General features: G+C 46.5%; 1 long non-coding RNA gene across 1 annotated transcript; it reads right to left on the bottom strand.

Annotated features, from left to right (window-relative positions):
* Nucleotides 1-16,327: 16,327 nt before the first annotated feature.
* Nucleotides 16,328-19,361, bottom strand: LOC134446410 (uncharacterized). The gene is made up of 4 exons (XR_010034415.1): nucleotides 18,851-19,361; nucleotides 18,046-18,144; nucleotides 17,590-17,726; nucleotides 16,328-17,036 (listed from the first exon to the last, which is right to left on the bottom strand). It is a non-coding gene; the product is annotated as an uncharacterized LOC134446410 (long non-coding RNA).
* Between the last annotated feature and the right edge of the window lie 438 nt (nucleotides 19,362-19,799).

Here is a 19,799-nt window from a genome sequence, read left to right as displayed (position 1 = left end):
GACTCTCCCTTTCAGTGCTCTGTGACAAAGGGAGAAGGAGTTGTTACCTGCACAACAAGTGCTCTATGCTCAAATGTTGCTTTTTGTTGTTATTGTTTTTGTTGTTGGTGATGTTGTTGTTGCTGTTGTTGTTGTTTCACTAAAGAGATGCGGCCAAAAACCTTTATTCTTATTCTTGAGGACCCACATGAGCAGTGCTGGCCTGTTGTCCCGTCTGGCTGTTGAGTGTCTAGAGATCAGATTTGAGGTGTGGAAGAAATGGTGTTACTTTGGTAAACATTGGACTGATGTAGTGTAGTGTAGTGTGACAGCCAATGTGCATTGTCCCACCAGTTGACGACATACTTGCTATTTGTTGGGATAAACTGGCCTAACACAACAATTCACTACTCTGATGTTGTAGAGAAGTTGGTAAAGTGTTGCATCATTACACTTGCGGGGGAAAAAAAAAAGATATGAAAGAGGCCTTTGTCTTAATGGAGACCCCTACCATTTGGCATTTCCCAACCACTTCTGTCTTTGTCTTTGTGGGAAATTCTTCAGATGATCATTTACCGTTTACAGTATTATGGAAATAAAAAAACACTGGATGCATATAATGTTAATTCACAATGGATAAAGAAAAGAAGGGAGAAGTGGAAGGGAGAGAGAGAGAGAGAAAGAGAGAGAGAGAGACATAGAGAGAGCAGGAATGGAGTAAACAGGTGAAGGTGAAAGTTGTTTGTTTTTATCCATCTGCTCCTCTAAAGTTTTGGATGATGAGTCATATAGCCTTTTAGCATTCTCCTCCCCCACCATTAATCTCTACTGAATACGCTGACAGCAGAGACACTGCAGAAGAAAACAGGTCAGAGAAAAATAGGCAGCAAAACAACTTTAAAAGCAAATAAATAATACAAAAATACAACCTTTCAAACAAAAGAAAGCTTTGGTGACAGAATGGAGGACGTGTATGGAGGACGTGTGTGTGTGTGTGTGCGTGCGTGCGTGCGTGCGTGTGTGTGCGTGAGTGTGTGTGTGGGCGTGTGCGGGTGGGCGTGCACAGGTGTACAGACTTGCAAATTTGCTCGAGTTGACTCAAAGTTGTTGTCATAACAAAGGGGTCCTTGAGAGAGTTCTTGACAGATGATGGAGGTAAAGTTGGTTTGTTCACGTACAGAGGAAAGAGGAAAAACAAAGTTAACAAAGAATGTGCTTAAAGTAATAGTGTGAAGTAAATAGCCAATTTGCCGAAAATATCCGAAATGGCTGTCATGGAGAAGATCCAGCTTTTGATATAGGCCTATGAAAAGTGTACATTTCCCAGTTATAACGAAGATTTAGAAATTGATGGTGCTTAGATGAAAAAACAACATTGGTGAATGGGCAGTATACATCCTGCAAATCAACTACAAAAAAATTGGCATACATACGTTAGCTGGTTCTTGGTGGCTGCTATTGCACCCAAAATAGGACACGTGCCAGTAATTACAGAGGCCTCAATGACCTCAAATGCTGTTACGCTGTCAGACGCTAACACAGCATAGTCGGAGACAACAGCATGTTGTGTGTGTGTGTGTGTGTGTGTGTGTGTGTGTGTGTGTGTGTGTGTACCCATGACAGAGGGCGGGAGAGGAGAGGGACGGGGGTCATGGAGGGTCAGGTAAACTCATTAGAGAGCAGAGCAGGTGGGAGAGGAGAGGAGAGTAGAGGAGAAGAGAAGAGAGGAGGATAGCAGAGCAGGTGGGAGAGGAGAGGAGAGGAGAGGAGAGGAGAGGAGAGGAGGGGAGGGGAGGAGAGGAGAGGAGAGGGGAGGAGAGGGGAGGAGGGGAGGGGAGGAGAGGAGAGGAGAGGAGAGGAGAGGAGAGGAGAGGAGAGGAGAGGAGAGGAGAGGAGGAGAGGAGAGGAGAGGAGAGGAGGAGAGGAGAGCAGAGGAGAGGAGAAGAGAAGAGAGGAGAAGAGAGGAGAGGAGAGGAGAGGAGAGGGGAGGAGAAGAGAGGAGAGGAGAAGAGAGGAGAGGAGAAGAGAGGAGAAGAGAGGAGAGGAGAGGAGAGGAGAGGAGAGGAGAAGAGAAGAGAGGAGGAGAGGAGAGGAGAGGGGAGGAGAAGAGAGGAGAGGAGAGGGGAGGAGAGGAGAAGAGAAGAGAAGAGAGGAGAAGAGAGGAGAGGAGAGGAGAGGGGAGGGGAGGAGAAGAGAAGTTCTTTCTGTTCTGAGGGCTGAGCGCAGTCTGCCCTCCTCTCCTCTGACGGTAGGGACACATAGGAGGCGAAGCAAGGCGAAGCGAAGAGAGGCGAAATCCAACCGTCATCAGGTCGTCGCGGCGAATCAAATGGAATGGGACAGTTATGTTGTTGATTTGATTGGGCCGTGGCAGGCGAATTCGCTCCTCATTTGCATAACATTAAACTTTCTTTAATAATTTCGCTTCGCTCCTGTTCGCTTGCTGTCGCTTGCCATCGCTTGCCTTCGCCTCGCCATCGCTTGCCTTCGCCTCTCTCATAGGAATGAATGGCAAAGTTCGCACATTCGCGTGTATGTGTCCCTACCGTAAGCTCCGCGTTCATCTTCCACTCCACGCTTGCCTGGCCACACATTTGGAATGCGTAAATCACCCTGGTAATTTAATGTCTCTCACACACACCCCCACACAAGCGCGCACACACACACACACACAAGCACAAACACACACACACCTTTCTCCATCTTTCCCTTACACCGAGTTGTTTTGTATGCCCGGCGATAGAGATATGTATGCTCCCAGCATGGCAACTACATTCTACAGCCCCCCTCCTGGCACAGGCCCCCTCCTATACTCATGAACGGCGTGACGTTTTCCATGTGCGTTACCAAAGAGGGTTGAGACAAGAGGGCTTACTTACGTCATAACAGCGTAGTACGAAATGATGGCGAGGGGAGTACGGAAATGTTATTCACTGTGGAACAGATCATTGGACAGCGTGAATGTCTGTCAGCTGTCCTTAATTACCCCCAGCAATTACTGCTGACCAACAGCTGCCATTAATTGGCCACAAATTATCCATCATGGTGTTGCCCCCACTGACCATGTGCAAGGGAGTACGAAAATGGTATCCATCGCACCCACTGACCAATGACCATGCGCAAGGGAGTTAATTTTCTATCCACTCGTGTCCTCAGGCAACGCCCCCGTACTACACCGTGGCCAATGCATTTCCCCCCTTGAGATTGTTCTTCTGTTGAGTTTCTTTGGCGTTACGCCCATTTTGTGGGGGAAAACAACCCATGCAAGTCAATTGGTGATGTTGGGGTTTAATAAACGAAAGATACGGACCTGTAGACTAGCCTTGTTCACGCGCAACATGGCGAAAACGTGTTGTGTTGCCGGCTGTTCAAATACATACCTGCAAACTTGTCACCTTTCGGCGAAATTCGCCGTTTTGATCTCAAAATTGGTCACTTACGTGAATCGTGTAGATCCGAGGAGTTGTTTTTTTTTGGGTAGACAGATAGACTGGATACGGTACTCATAGAATCTCTGCTAGTTCTACAGACATTACGGTCGAGCGACATTCTATTGATCTCTTGTTGGTCTGCCTCAGCCTGTAGTTCCCAGTGGCCCCAACGTGTGTCGGGGGAAGCATTGGCCAATCAGAGCGCTAATTCAGAAGGCTAGTTCTACTAGCGGCAAAACTTGAGGCACCGCATCAGTCAGAGTGAACAGCTGATGAAACGGTGGTCGCGAAACACACATACCCCCCCTGTTATTATCTTCTACCTTGGTACTGTCTGGTACTGTCGCCTTCCTTTTACAAATGACCGCTGTCCAAATCGCCGTTTCAAAGGTAAAGGATTTCAGCAGGGTTTTCAGCAGCAGATTGTGAACTGTTTCATTAGCTAAGACCGTCCACTTGTGAAAATAAATAGCATAACCAAACATCAGCAGGTCTGCGGTCCTGACATGGATGTTTCGCTTTATTTAAATTGACGGCAATATATTCATGCTTGTTTTGATATTTGACGAAAACGCTATTGAATACTTCAGAGTGAGAAAATGTGTTAGAATGACGGTAGGCAGGGACTGACTGCGCTATAAATTGGCAGATTGACAGAGAATTAAATTTGGTTCCCTTATGTCAGATGCACACTCGATGAAACCTAAACGTCAGAGGAATGCATAGCAAGCTACATGACTCATTTTGCAACGTGTGCAAACAGGAATTTAATGTTAGCAACCAAGGACATCGTATTATTAATCTAAATAGCCTATTAACCTAGATAGCATCTGTCTTAATCTTTTTCTACAATCCAATGCTTCTTCATAGTAGGCTACAACACCATTGTATTGGGAAAATGCTGAAATTCGGCTGTCATTCATTCATAAATTCACTAAAATGCCTTGGTACTATTTTATACAGCTTATACATTTCCCTATTATTTACCCTCTTTGGCCAAAAGCAGCAAATGCTTTCAGTCAATTGCAGTGGGGCTCAAAGTTAAGACAACCCCAAGTGACCGTGTGCTCCCTCCTTTTAGCTGGTAATAATACATAGGACAACTTAAATTTTGACAGGTGGTGAGTGCAGAGACGCTTCTTGTTACTAGGCTAGATTAGATAGGCAGCCGCTGTTGTTTTCACCCATGAAGGGGTTGTTACAAAACGTAACATAAAAGGGACACAAAACGGGAAAAAAAACGGTATGAAATGATATTTATTAAATGGAGTCTAGGGGTGAAACAGAACGAGGAGCCGAGCTCCTTGCAAATCAGAGCCAAAAACGCTTTCAAAAAGCCAGCAAAAGGTGAAGAAAAAGCACGGTAGTCCGCGCACAGGGGAAGCGACAGGCCGGATGCTCGGAGAAGGAGGAGGAAGGGTCGTCCACCCTCTAGTTATAGGCGCCGCTCCTCCCCAAGCCACAGGTGTGGCAACTGATCAGCGCCGCAAATCTAAAAAGGGACAATAATCAAATTAACGGGCCCCAACCAGACATTGATTGAAGGGGGGGGGGGACTACCCGGAGGTAACACCCCCACCACAATTATGGCGACCATAGTCGTCAAAAAAAACAAAAGACGAAACAGAATAGAAATGGGAAGGTGCATAATAGCATGCAAGGAATGCATGCTGTTATGCACCAACAGGCAAACATTTTACAGGCATGACAACGTTGCACAGTCAAATGTGACAAATTGGTTGGCAGCGCTGCCAACATCTCTGAATTCTTTAGTCGGCCCTGGACAACGCAGCGCAAGAGGGCCGTGTCAACATCCTCACTCCCAGCTACTGCAGTGAGTAGGACAACAGGTGAATCACGCGGCGCACAAGTGTGATAAGGCTTCAGCATGTTTATATGGCAAACGCGAGAACTGAAGCGCTTACCAGGAGTAGCAATCACATAATTCACATCAGACAGTTTCCTTTCGACACTAAGGACCAAGGTATCTGGCCTGGAATACAGAACCCGGAACAGGCATTAACGCCAGAACCAGAACTACCAAAACCAGAATACCAAAACAGGTTACAAGACTATCATCAGCTTCCTGGTGCTTAAACAGCTCAGATGGGGACAAAGACAAGTCAGGGCCGTCGTGCAGTCATTTCGGGATTGCCGAATCGAACACAATTTTGCTTTTAGGACCTTTTCCTTGAGCCTAACGCACGCCTCTGGCTTCAACATGGATGTGTCAGCTAGAACGACGTCTGGGTCCGCTTTGGACTCGACAGCCTTTCTAGCTTGGGCACGCTTCACTACATTGGCGGAAAGCACACCAGGATGCTCGCGCGCACACTGATCGGGCGTGTCGGATACCGACGATGTGGTCACTACTTCGAGCGGCGCATCACAGCTAAACACTTTACCACGACCAATGTCGTTACCCAGCACTAGTGTGACGCCTGAGACGGGCAAAGAGTTATGGACAGCAACAGTCACTTCGCCACTAACATGGTCAGACCGCAATAAAATACGGTGGAGAGGCATCTTGGATACCCCCTTTCCAATGCCACGAACCAGCACGCTACTGCCTGTGGCAGTGCGCGCTGACAATGGCAGGACCCCCTGTAGAAGGATAGTTTGATTCGCACCGGTGTCGCGTAACATGCGTAATGGCACTGGAGAGACACCGGACACGGACACGGTCCCTTCTAACAGGAATGGTTCATACAACGATTCGTCTACGGTTGTGACATTATCGGAACAACGCTGTAGGGGCGAAAGTGTGTGCACCAAACCAGCACTCTTAGTGTTACCATCTCTCGCACGTTTGCGCATCAATTTAGGGCAATCAGCTATGACATGGTCAGGTTTACTGCAGTAGAAACAGCCTAGCTTATCAGAAGGTACAGACGGCGATTACTAGACACAGGAGACGGTGGGCGAAGTCTGGCATAGGCACGGTCCTGATGGATGAGAGTGTACTCATCCGCCAGGACACATGCAACGGACAGAGTCTTGGGTTTCTGCTCGCTGACATGTGTTGCAACAGAAGGTGGCAAACAGTTGATAAATTCCTCGAAAAGAATTAACTCGCGTAGTTTTGCCCGGTCATCTGCTTTGACTACAGCACACCAACACTCAAACGAAGTTTCCTTCTTCCGTCCATACTCGACATATGTCTGATCCGCTTTTTTCTGGAGCTTACGGAATGTCTGGCGATACACCTCGGGGGTTAACTGGTAACCGCGCAGAATGGCATCTTTTACATCGGCGTAGATGACACTATTCGCAACTGGGAGAGACGAGTAAATTTCCTGGGCTTTCCCAGTCAAAACACACTGGAGGAGAGAGGCCCACTGATCTTTTGGCCACGCAAAGTTAGTTGCAACCCTCTCAAAGTGCGGAAAATACCACTCAACGTCAGTCTCAGAGAAGGGGGGCACCAATTTGATATTCTTCGCCACGTCAAAGACAGTTTTGTTTTTGCTCCTTTCCGCTTCTAATTTTAGGCGGTCACGCTCCAACTCTAGTCGCTGTTTTGCAAGTTCTGTCTCTAACTCTAAACGTCGCTGCTCGAGGTCTAACCCTCGCAGACGGATAGTTTCAGAGGGACTATGCGAAGTGGAGGGAGAAGTCGGTGATGTGTTTTTGACTGGCGTACGAGGTGGCAATACCCCAGTTTCGGCGAAGACGTCGAAGAGTTTCCTTTTAATGCTATCTTTGGTCTTCTGCTCCTCAGTGTCTAACGCGATGTTGTATTGTTTGGCCACTTCCAACAATTCGGGTTTGCTAAAACGATGCAGTTTAGTGCGTGACGGGGATTCAACAAAACCTTTGATGGCGGCCATGATTACTAATGATAACGAACAGCTGATTAATCACGGATAGTCGTAACAATTCGAGTGTGCATAACAAACCGGCAATTAAACAGGCACACAGATTAATTAAATGCTCCCGAGCCAAGTAGCAGCAAGTCAAGGCCAAATAGGGGCGTTGAAATGGAGCTACAATCAAGCTACAATTAAGTAGCAACAGGTGGTCAATTAAGACAAGCACGGTTGTGCAGACAGGACCACAAAACAGACTTCCCAAAAAAAACAGGCAGTTTGGCACATGCATTGGGGAGGGAGGCAAGTGGCGAGTGAAAAATACCTGGGCAAGGGTGGGTCCTACTCTACTCCTACTCTGTAAAAGAGAGAAAACAAGAGCCTATCTGACTGCGTTTCTTCTTTGGCATACCCAGCTCGAGGCTTCAGGGAGCCCCCTCCTGGGATAGTCACAAAAACGACTGAGAAAAGGAAAAAGAAAAACACCCAAGTCCAAAAGCGAAGGCAGCACTCACCACGGGGAAAAACTGGGGAAAACACGGCACGGCCAAAATGCGAACAAGACTACAAAAAGGTGCGAAGGGATGCAAGAGGTCTAGGGGGGGAAATATCCCGGACGAGCCCCCAATATGTTACAAAACGTAACATAAAAGGGACACAAAACGGTATGAAATGATATTTATTAAATGGAGTCTAACAGAACGAGGAGCCGAGCTCCTTGCAAATCAGAACCAAAAACGCTTTCAAAAAGCCAGCAAAAGGTGAAGAAAAAGCACGGTAGTCAGCGCACAGGGGAAGCGACAGGCCGGATGCTCGGAGGAGGAGGAGGAAGGGTCGTCCACCCTCCAGTTACAGGCGCCGCTCCTCCCCAAGCCACAGGTGTGGCAACTGATCAGCGCCGCGAATCTAAAAAGGGACAATAATCAAATTAACGGGCCCCAACAAGACAGTGATTGAAGGGGGGGGGGGGGGGGGGGGGGGGGGGGGGGGGGGGGGGGGGGGGGGGGGGAGACCAAACTAAACCCGGAGGTAACAGGGGTGTAACGCAAATTTAAGAGCAAAGTACCCGAATGGCTGTTCATGAGTATGGCACAGACAGCTCTTGACAAATCACAACGATCCATTTTGAATGGTTTGAATGGTACAGTATTTTCCCCTTCTTCTGCTTGCACCTCCTTTTAGACAAGACAATTTAAATGGAGACAAAAAATAGCGCAGCATTGCATCGGGGCTCGCCTCAGTAGTCATAAACATTAATTTCATTTTGCATGGAGTGTATGAATTGTGCGATAAGGAAGCGATTTCAATATTAATATGAATCTTCTGAAGGCTGTGGAACCCTCTGAGGCAGCAGTTAGATGATGCCAGAATTGCAGAGCTACAGTCAGGCAGGGTTGCCAGATGAGGCTGATGATTTTCAGCCCAAAAAATGCTCAAAACCCGCCTGGAAGCACAAAATCCCGCCCAATTCTATTGATTTCTATGGCAACAATCGAACGGATGTTTCTGCTAAATTACATTTTTACCCGCACACTGCCATCCTAAGCAGCCCAATCTGGCAACACTGCAGTCAGCCGTCTCGTCTCTCCATTAAAATCCCTCACAGCTTACAGTATTCATGTGATAATTGCACCAGTGATCAAAGAAAATGAGAAATATGAAAGAGAAAATGCGCGCGTGCACACACACACACACACACACTTGCACATCTTACAGTACACAGAGAAGAACATAGGAATAGCATAGTTGGTGGATGTGGGATGTTGTGTTAACATGACTGATGATGATGATGATGATAACCAGATGCCAACTGCTTCAGGGGATGTAAGAGAGTAGCCTAGTATGCAGGGCTCTAAATAAACTTTTTCCATCACCAGCCAATTTGGCTAGTGGACATTTTTTCTTACCAGCCAAACAGAAGTTCAACTAGCCATTTTTTTTTAATCTCGCCAAAATAAACTATGCATTAGGCTATTTTTTTTTTTTTTTAATTATGGTAATTTTGTTCAACTATTTCTACAACACAGATACACACTATAGGACTGCATAGGCAACTATATGCCTACATAATAAGCATATTATAGGCTATATATTTTTTCATTATTTTTTAACTTCTGCTTTATTTTGTACTTTCATTACTTAGGCCTAATCAATTTGATCAGTTTTTGTTCAATTCCTCTGAAAACAGCTGAATCACATCACACAAGCCACTCACATAACAGACCTTTAACATACAGTAACCAAGCACACAGCCAAACACTACCAAACCTCACAAACGCACACCCCAAGGAAGGAGAAGAGATGAGAGGAAAAGGAGAGGAGAGAGGAGGAGCTCTTCTCTACCATGCGCAACAAACAATGACAAGAAGCCTAGTTTAACTCAATGTGAATAATATCTCGGGAATCTTCACTTCCTTTGTTACTTCCACAGCTTCGTCGTTGGTTGCTTTTTTTTCTTTCCGATGGCGTGGGCTTTCCAACTTAAGCCGGGCATACACTGTGCGATATTTTCACTCGTGGGTCTTAAGCTTCTGCTCACACTGCACGATGGAATTTCACTGTTTAAAAGTTCACGACTCACGTCCTCACACTACACGAGCCGACAGTCGGATGCGAGCAAAATGCTTCCACCGTACGACGCGACAGGCATGTTTCCCCGGTCTGCAGAGGAGGGAACATGCGCACCTGAGGTGGAGATGAGGTCGCGCTCAACAGCGAATCGCACGGCCCTATTAATTTGTGCATGTGAAGTGTCAAGCAAGTAGCCGTAGCACGTAGCACTGCTTTAACTGTGCGATTTACGCACGAGCCACGACCAGAATTTCAAACCGTTTTGATTTTCTTGCGACCCTGCGATTGCACGATCGTGAGGCGAAATCGCTTGTCGTTACCCCATGTACACTGCACGATGCGAGACTCACGATTGACCTGCGATTGAGCAAGAAATCGGCCCGACTCTCAAAAAGTCGTGCGAGTGCCAAATCGGGGCAAAATCGGGGCAAAAGTCGCACAGTGTAAGCCCAGCTTTAGTTGCGCCAGGACTCTGAACATTTCAGAAGACAACTGAACTGACAGCTACGGTCACACTACTCTGACAGTCAGCTCTACTCCTCTGCCCTTGTCGCTATTTCGTTCCACAACCACTCATTTTTTAATGTCACTATTATTACGGTTACAATTACAATTAGCATTCACCAACACACAGAACTTTGCTGTAACCCCCGCCGCATTCTCATCACTCGCACAAAACATAGTCTACAGAACAGAAGTAGCTCTATGCATAATCTGCTTAAGTCCTGTTATTGAAACGGTCAGGGCCTCGCTGCTTCAAAAATGCAGCCAGTAGTGACGTTAAAAAGGTTGTAGTGAAAGCGACGAGAGCATAGGAGGAGAGCTGCCTGTCAGAATAGTGTGAGCGCAGCTTAGCTGACAGAGGGCTGGTCGTCTAAAATGTTTTCAATCCTGGCGCGCGCAACAGCATGGAGTTGCCGCTCGCTGCACTGGAAAGCCCACGGTGGGAGGCTACGTCGTGACGCTAGTGTCCATGGGTAATGTAGGAAATCTCGCAGTCTAACGCTCATCAGAGCAGTGGTTTACCGTTCATAATTTACTGTAGCCTACTCGGGCGCTACTAGCCAAATTGGCGGGTAGGTTTTTTTTTTCTACTAGCCAAAATGATTTTTTTTTGTTGGGCTGGTTTGTGTGTGTTAATTTAGAGCCCAGGTCCCCCAGCACTCCACATCGGGAAAATTGGCATGTATGTACTCAAGACAAGAGGGCCTGGATAACTGCCGGGTAGTGATGGTCATTTGATGGTGTGGTGGAATGTGTCTTTTCTATTTGGCTCTAGGGGATGTAAGAGAGCTAAATACCTCCACGTGGCAACTGGTGTCTCTGCTGGGGCCTGTCTTTGTGGTCTCACCACTGGCATGGCGACCCAGGTCCCCCAGCATTACACCACTCCACATCGGGAAAATTGGCATGTATGTTCTCAAGAGGGCCTGGATAACTGCCGGGTAGTGATGGTCGTTTGCTGGTGTGGTGGAATGTGATGATGACGACTTTTTCACATTTTCTGGGACCAGGGTTGCCAGATGAAGCTATTGATTTCCAGCCCAAAACATGCACAAAATCATGCCCAACTCTATTGATTTCTATGGCAACAATTTGGGCGGGTTTTTCTGCTAAATGTCATTTTTACCCGCACACTTCCATCCTAAGCAGCCCAATTGGGCGGGAAACAGCCCAATCTGGCAACACTGGCTGGGACCACGGAGAGGCACGGACAATGGAGGACTTTTCCTCCAAGCTCTCCTCAGCATCCGCCCTCTCCTCAGCGAGGGCATCCTCCACTGACACCCCCTGGAGGATGCGTTTCAATGTACCTCGGTGTTCTCTGACAATAGCGTTGTCCTGGGGTGTTAGCAGGACGATGCAGAGGGCCCTCCAGATATCCAGTCCCTCTGCCAAAGGCAGCCGCTATTCCGACACTTTTCATCCCCAGGGTTAGGGTTAAGGTTAGGGATGTCAGAATAGCGGCATGTAGGAATAGCGGCGGACGGTGGAAAACGTGTTGGTATTCCGACAATAGACATTAACGTCGGAATAGCGACATGTCGGAATAGCGACATGTCGGAATAGCGCCACGTAACTCCACCACATGCCTCCCCACCAGCATGACCACAGCCTTGATGACATGCGCCGCACACAGATGGAGGACTGTGGTTCACAGCCTTGATGACATGCGCCGCACGCAGATGGAGGACTGTGGTTCTGTTGGTCTGTTTGTCTCCTTTGCCCTAGCAGATGTCTTCAAATATGCCGGGCCCGGCACACTTTCCTCGTTGAAGGCCAAGAGGACTGCCTGGATGAGAGCCCAGCTAAAGTCCGTCTCGACCTTCCAAACTGTCCTGATGGCAGATTTTGACACACTGTGCAGGACAGCCTGCAGCCAAAAGGTGACCGATGGCACAGTGTGGTTATTTGTACGGAAGTCCGGCAGTCGGGGAGCACCAGGGTCATGGCCAGGCAGGACGAGCGCCGTAAAGCCGGGCATACATTACATTACATTACATTGCATTTGGCAGACGCTTTATAACCAAAGCGACTTTCAGAAGAGGACATAATCAAGCCAACATCACAAGCAAATACAAAGTGCACAGGAGATATACAGAACAACAAGTGCAATTACAAAGAGGGGTTAGTTTTTTTTTAAAGTTTTTTTTTATTTATTTATTTTTTTATAATAAAGAGGAAATAACGAGAACACACACACACACAAACACACACTCACAAACTAAACTTAACTAAACTAAACATAATGTCAGGATTCTGCCCTGGGGCAAGGCCAGTTCAATCATTAGTCTAGTAGATTCTCTCGAAAGAGGAATGTCTTTAGTTGTTTCTTGAAGGCTGCAAGAGAGGTGCTTAGTCTTGCTGCCTCTGGGAGACTGTTCCACCACTTGGGAACCACAACGGAGAACAATCTTGACTGGGAGTACCTAGAGCGACTGGATGGCAGAGCCAGACGGCTTGTGCTGGATGAGCGCAGATCTCTTCCAGTAACATAAGGCGTTAGTAGGTCCTTCAGATAAGCTGGGGCCGTTCCTGTGATGGTTTTGTAGGCAAGGGTCAGTGCCTTGTGCTTGATCCGGGCGGCGATCGGTAACCAGTGCAACTCAATAAATAGAGGAGTAACATGGGTCCTTTTGGGTTGATTGAAGATCAACCGTGCCGCCGCATTCTGGATCATCTGCAGAGGCTTTAGCGCACAAGCAGGTAGACCTGTCATGAGTGAGTTGCAGTAGTCAACGCGGGACAGGACCGTGGCCTGGACCAGTCGTTGTGTAGAATATTGTGTCAGCACAGGTCTGATATTCCGTACGTTGGACATCTGGATTCGACAGGTCCGGGTGACCGAGTTGATGTAGTTGGAGCATGACAGCTCATCATCAATCATGACGCCAAGGTTTTTGGCGACTTTGCTTGGGGTCACGATGGTGGAGCCTATCTTGAGGTTGATGTTGTGACTGAGCGGCTCTTTAGCTGGGATCACCAGGAGCTCTGTCTTGGCCAGGTTCAGCTGTAGGTGGTGGTCCTTCATCCATGTTGACAAGTCGGTGAGGCAGGCAGAGATGCGTTCCGAAACCGTGGTGTCCTCTGGACGGAACGACAGGTACATCTGGGTGTCATCAGCATAGCAGTGGTAGGAGAACCCATGTGTTTGAATGACACGTCCCAGGGAGGATGTGTATATTGCAAACAGAAGGGGTCCCAGCACTGATCCTTGGGGTACGCCTGTGGAGAGGGTGTGAGTCGTAGACAGCTTCCCTTGCCATGACACACTGAAGGTGCGTCCAGAGAGGTAGGAGTTGAACCATGAGTGGGCAACGCCTGTGATTCCCATGGCTGTGAGTATCCTCAGGAGGATCTTGTGGTTGACTGTGTCAAAGGCTGCAGATAGGTCTAGTAGTAAGATATTTTCACTCGTGGGTCTTAAGCTTCTGCTCACAGTGCACGATGGAATTTCACTGTTTAGAAGTTCACAGCTCACGGCTCACGTCCTCACACTACACGAGCCAACAGTCGGATGGGAGCGAAATGCTTCCACCGTACGACGCGACAGGCATGTTTGCCCGGTCTGCAGAGGAGGGAACATGCGCAACTGAGGTGGAGATGAGGTCGCGCTCAACAGCGAATCGCACGGCCCTATTAATCTGTGCATGGGAAGTGTCAAATCGGGTCGTAGCACTGCTTTAACTGTGCGATTTACGCACGGGCCACGACCAGAATTTCAAACCGTTTTGATTTTCTTGCGACCCTGCCATTGCACGATCGTGAGGCGAAATCGCTTGTCGTTACCCCATGTAAACTGCACGATGCGAGACTCACGATTGACCTGCGATTGAGCAAGAAATCGGCCCGACTCTCAAAAAGTCGTGCGAGTGCCAAATCGGGGCAAAATCGGAGCAAAAGTCGCACAGTGTAAGCCCAGCTTTAAGCATTCTTTTTTCCTCCTCTGGAATCTTGCGAACAACACTCCCTGTCGCATCAAGATAGAGACTAAGAGGCTCTTTCTTTCTTAGATGCCCCACCAGAATCCCCAGGCTGGTGTCGGTGTACATGTGTACAGAGAAGGGATCAACTTGAAACATTTGAATGTACCCTGGCACATGTACGTATCCACAGTCACTCTGCCGCATTATCTGTTGGGTTAGTAGTACTTCCCAAGACATGTTGTCGTGAAGATTTTGTGATTTCCTGATCTCCATTCCAATCGCCCTCAATATCCCTTTGTTCACAATTTGGGTGAAATTTCCAGCCTCCAGCTGTACTCTCGGCGTCTTGCGCACAAGGTGGTAAAAGGCATTGCTGGGGGTAGCATGTCATTTTTCCGACGCCTCTTTGGTCAGATGCGTCAATATTCCGAAAATTTCCCATTGATCCTACAGCCCATTAACTCGAAATACTTAAATTAAACCCTTTGCTCCGATAGCTCAATGTTCCGACCAATGGCTGTTTGGGGACGGTCATCATAATTCCTCAGGTCGTATATGTCCTGCTCCTGTTTTCCTTGGTGGCAAAGACTTCAGCTGCATGCTGCGACGAGCACTTACGGCGCTTGGTCAAGCTGTGCCCTTACCAAAACCACTAGCCTGATAAACCAGCCTAAATGTATTGGATGTCATTATTTAGTCTGGCTCTGATGAATGGATAAAACGGAACATTGTTGATGAGCACAACCCGTTGTCTTTCAAACCATGTCTGTGCTAATAGGCCAACGCTCTGACCAATCAGCGCAACTGACTGTGACGTAGTAAGCGCGACAGACAGCTGTAGTGGAGAGGGGACTGTAAACAAGGGAAGTAGTGAAGCTGTGAGCTGGACCGTGGATAACTTTAACGTTTTGAGATGGAGTCGGACTTTAGTTGTCGCTTTTGCCAAAAAGACATGCGAGTTGCCGGTGTACTACAACACTATACAAAACTGTTCCAAAGTTCAACTTCAGCTTTGTCGGTTTCAGCGAACGTCTCGCATGCATCGAGGAAGCCCACGGTGTTAAACATACTTGAAAGAGATCTTCCTGTATTTATAGGCCGTCAGGTCACCTCAATTTTCGTTCATTCTCGCTCCACAGCATCCGAACACGATGCCCATAAGATGATGAACTGACCAAAGCTATTGTAGCGAGTCTGGGGGGTTACTTAAGTTGTGTACGCATCGGTTCTATGATTCTGTTCTATGGTTTGGTGGGTGCGAGGCACTGTTGGGGTTCGAATAAGGGGAGCGGGGAGTTCTCTCTGTTTACTGTGAGAGATCTACGTAGCAGCTGTGCTACAGTTGGGTTACTGGTAAGCAGTGTAGCCCTACTTGTTCATTATTTTTATGTGGCGTGGCTGTGGCCAACTGTCTCCATTAAACGGACACTTCTGTCTACATCCTGTGTGTTCCCTGGCTACCAAACGCTACACTATGTTTCACTTCAGAGAGGTTCGGATCGTGAAAACATCCAAGGGTATAGACGTTTACAGAAGGAATATTTTCCTTAGCTGAATGAGGAGACACGATACACCACGTGACCGCGCTAAACCAATCACGTTGCCGATTTGGACAGCTATCAGTCCTCTTGCGTTCCACAAATTGTACTAAACTAAGGTTTTTAAAATATATATCTCTCTAAGGAAGACAGATTGATTCTTAACAGTTAAGAATGACCGTGATTAATTTCTATCTTGCAGAACAATAATGCATGAGGGTGCCAAAGGCAAAGACATGAGCCCAAATAGGCCTACAATATCAATAATATCCAAGATCAATAATGATCGTTCATATAGGCTATACAAAGTGGTCCAACTGTTAAACTGTGCTTCAAAAGGCAATGCAAGTTACCTTTCATGATACATACATTAAAAAAAAAAAAAATGGAAAAAAATCCAATTTTCAGTGATATTCATGCATTTAAAGTGGGATAAATGGATCCTAACATTATCAAACACAAGCAGGTAATTGGAGTGCTTCTGGGTCTTCACCTTTTTTCCTTGGTGTTCACCAGTGTAGGGGCTGTCAAACTTGGTCCAGGAAGACAGATGCTGAGGCATTGTAGCCAAATAAAGTTAAAAAAAAAATGCAACCTTGAGTGCCTCGGCATCCGTCTTCCTGGATTCCTAACAGTGCTTCATTTATAACAAAACAATAATGCAAGTGGTGGTAGATCCCTTTTTAATCAATAATGGAAGCCATTATAATTATCAATATAATGAATATGCAGTTATTCATGTGGTAATTTATCCATTACTAGATACACAACACATACAAACAGTCATAAGTATATGCTTCAATAGACTGGCCTAACTGCATGGTTGTACCTAAACAGGAGGACTAGGGCATCGGTCTACAACCCCTTGGTGGCAAGGAAGATGGAGGCAAGGCAAACAATTACAGGCTGCCCTTTTAATGTATGCCATTGAAATGTTGACAAAATTATCCACTGTTGGCTCCTTAGTGGCACCTAGAATCCAGCTGACTAAATTATTAAGTACAAGAGGAACAGCTGTTTGTGCTTCACTGAACGTCTGTAGTCTTCTGCAGTGGGAGGCCATGGGAACAACGTTGTCCTTTTTCAGTGTTACTATCTGTCTGGCTCATTTTGCTGGACTGTCACAATCTGTTTCCACACCTAAGGGTAACATGTCGAAGACCATATCTGTTGACAAAGTCTGAGCAGCAAACAACAATTCAGGCATTCAGTATTTCAAGTGGTGGGGGTGAATAACACAAGCTGCCGGCGGTCATGTCGGAGTCTCCTCTTCAATGTATCCTGTCAATAACAACAAATCAAACAGAAAAAATCATGAGTCATGAATACCGGCAAAGGGGGGCTTGATATTGTATTTTGTTAACATGGTGGGCAGTGTGGCATAATGATTAGTGAGGTGGTCTTAAGATCAGACTAGGGTTGCTGACTCAAATCTCTGACCACTGCATACACCTCCATCCATGCCTAAAGTGCCCTTGAGCAAGGCATATATCCCAACATTGCTTTAAGGAAGGTAAACTATACTCTTTAAATTACTGTAAGCATTACTGTAGCATCACACTGCCATAAGACTTCTGCCTTCCTACTACAAAAGAATACAGGTGGCAAGATGAATGGTCACACACATGTATGAAATTTGCCTTAATTTCGACAAATAATAAATTGCCTTGCAAACACCTGTAGCTTGAAACAGACAACAACTCCACTTGACTGAACCAGGCCAATATGTATTCCTCAATTTGTCTCATTACTTAGAAAATAATATATTATAAAGTACATGTGTGTTGGGCACACCCTTGTATGTGTATTTGTGTGAAGTTAAGATATGACTTACTGTTGATTCTCTGCTCTGGCAGGATCCCTCAAAACCTGGTATTCCGTGGGTAGCAACTTTTGGGTAACTGCACCTCGAGATCCACACAGTCAATGTCCTTGATATGAAGGTCCTGTGTAGGTCCTTTACTTCAGGAGCTTGCACAAAAGGAAAAAAAAAGAATGTAGCTGGCAGACAAACAGTAGCCTATATTTTCGCTGGTGAACTGGTACAGTTGCATATTGTTAAGATCAAGCAAACAGACATGATCCTCATTAACATTCACACTACCTATTACAATCAGTGTGTTAACTTGTGACAACAGATTGTAGGCCTAATAGACTGCTGGATATTGTTAACACAGACCCCCCTCAATAACTCAGATGGGGTGGGGAACAGTCCTTAACTGAAACACAACATTTGGCTATGGTAAAGTACAACCAAGACATCTTTCCACAGATGATAGAACTAGCTTACCTGTCTGTGTGTCTTTGATGAAACCTTTTTGTCTGTCAGATGTGTTCTCCTAGCTTGCCAAAACAATACCTGAAGGCCTTCCCTTTGTCACGTTTCCCCCTGTGGAAAATCAGTACGTTATTTTTCAATCACAAAGCAATTAAGTCCATATATACTAGCTTCTTAGTGTTATTTCCACATCAACGGAACAATTAATTCAACATAATTGAGCAAGTGCGTTGTGAGAGATCATCGTGGGGCTCGATTGACTGGGGATGGTTTCTCGGAATGCTCACCGCACTGAAGTGTTTGAGAATACAATCACGCACAAGAATGAGTCTCAAAAGTGTTTTCGTTGGTTTACTCGGTGTATTAACTGTCTGAATACACGGTATCAGTGTGATTCTAGTGTAGATCACTCCACCGGAATGGCACTTAGCTCCATAACATCGATGTTATTGAAGTGCGACGCCATGCTGGTCTCGTCGAAGTGCAGTGTACTAATTTCCAAAGTGTAACATTTAACTTAAGACGCAGCATGTGTATCCTCTACCCGCCGTACACAGCCGTTTATCTGTCATTCCCAGTCAATCAGCCCCACGTTCATGTCACACAACGTCCATGTAAACTTCAATCTTACGACAACAGACTTTGTTTAGATAGTCAACATTAAAGACTGTAAACTGAGATTAAAAAGGGAGACGTCCGGGGCGACAGTCCATCTGTTACAATGGCAACAGGGTGAAGCGTTTACCAAATCATTACCGTCATCTTTTGGGAACATACTTTACACACACCCTGACGTTGTTAAGAGCATGCCACTTACCATTATATGAGGTGAACCTCGTCCACTCCGAGGACCTTGTCTTGGAAGACAACACGTCGCGTTCAGCAAAAGCCATGCCTCCTGACTGCTCCGAAGACCAACTGGCACTGACGACATATTTTTATGTTTGCTGGGTTATCGACGCCCAGTTGCATGGCAGTGAGTCCAAAATTGCTCGCTTCCTTCGCCTGCTCTACCATTAGGGCTAACAAGGGCGAGACGACTACCGGTACTACCATCGGGTTTTCAAAGAGCCCCATCATTTCGGCTACCAGTGGAGTTAACTGGTAGATAAGACTTTTAGATAAGACCTCCGCCATCTTTCTTGTGCTTTCTCCACTGCCCAGCGTCTCACTGCTATGTCGTCACTCCCTCAAAACCCCGCCCCAGAACCCTCTGCCCCGCCCGCGTTGATTCAAAACACATCTCTGCGTTGTGATTGGTTTAGTTACCATCTTGCCAGATTCAGGGCAAGATTCAAAATGAATAGTTGTTCGATACCAGACCCACCCGCAGCTGAAAAAATTTCAGCGTCCAGCAGGTGGCGCTGGTTTACCAGGCTACAAAACCACCCCAAACCTAACCTTAATGCAATGCTTCCAAGTTGTACAATTGTGCCCTATCAAAAACCATTCCTAAGCCTAACTAGAGGTGCTTAACTCGACTCTTTGAGGCGTCCGGATTGATTGGATCATTCCAAGGAGGGTACCCGGATTAGACGGATCACTCGGATCACTTATTTAAAATAAATAAAAATAAATAATAATAATGTATTTTTTAAAACGTTTCTTTCGTTAAGTAGCTATGCGCCTCACCTTTGTTGTTCCATTTATCAATTCACGTTGATAAATCAAAGAGTAAGACAGTTTGATCAACAAAACTCACTTTATGAATGTCACAGTTCCTAAACTCATGCTGCGATCCGACCCACCTGGGTCTCCTCACTAAA

This window comes from Engraulis encrasicolus, chromosome 1 (assembly GCF_034702125.1).
Source record: "Engraulis encrasicolus isolate BLACKSEA-1 chromosome 1, IST_EnEncr_1.0, whole genome shotgun sequence".
NCBI lineage: Eukaryota > Metazoa > Chordata > Actinopteri > Clupeiformes > Engraulidae > Engraulis > Engraulis encrasicolus.
This window is presented reverse-complemented; position numbering and strand designations above follow the sequence as displayed.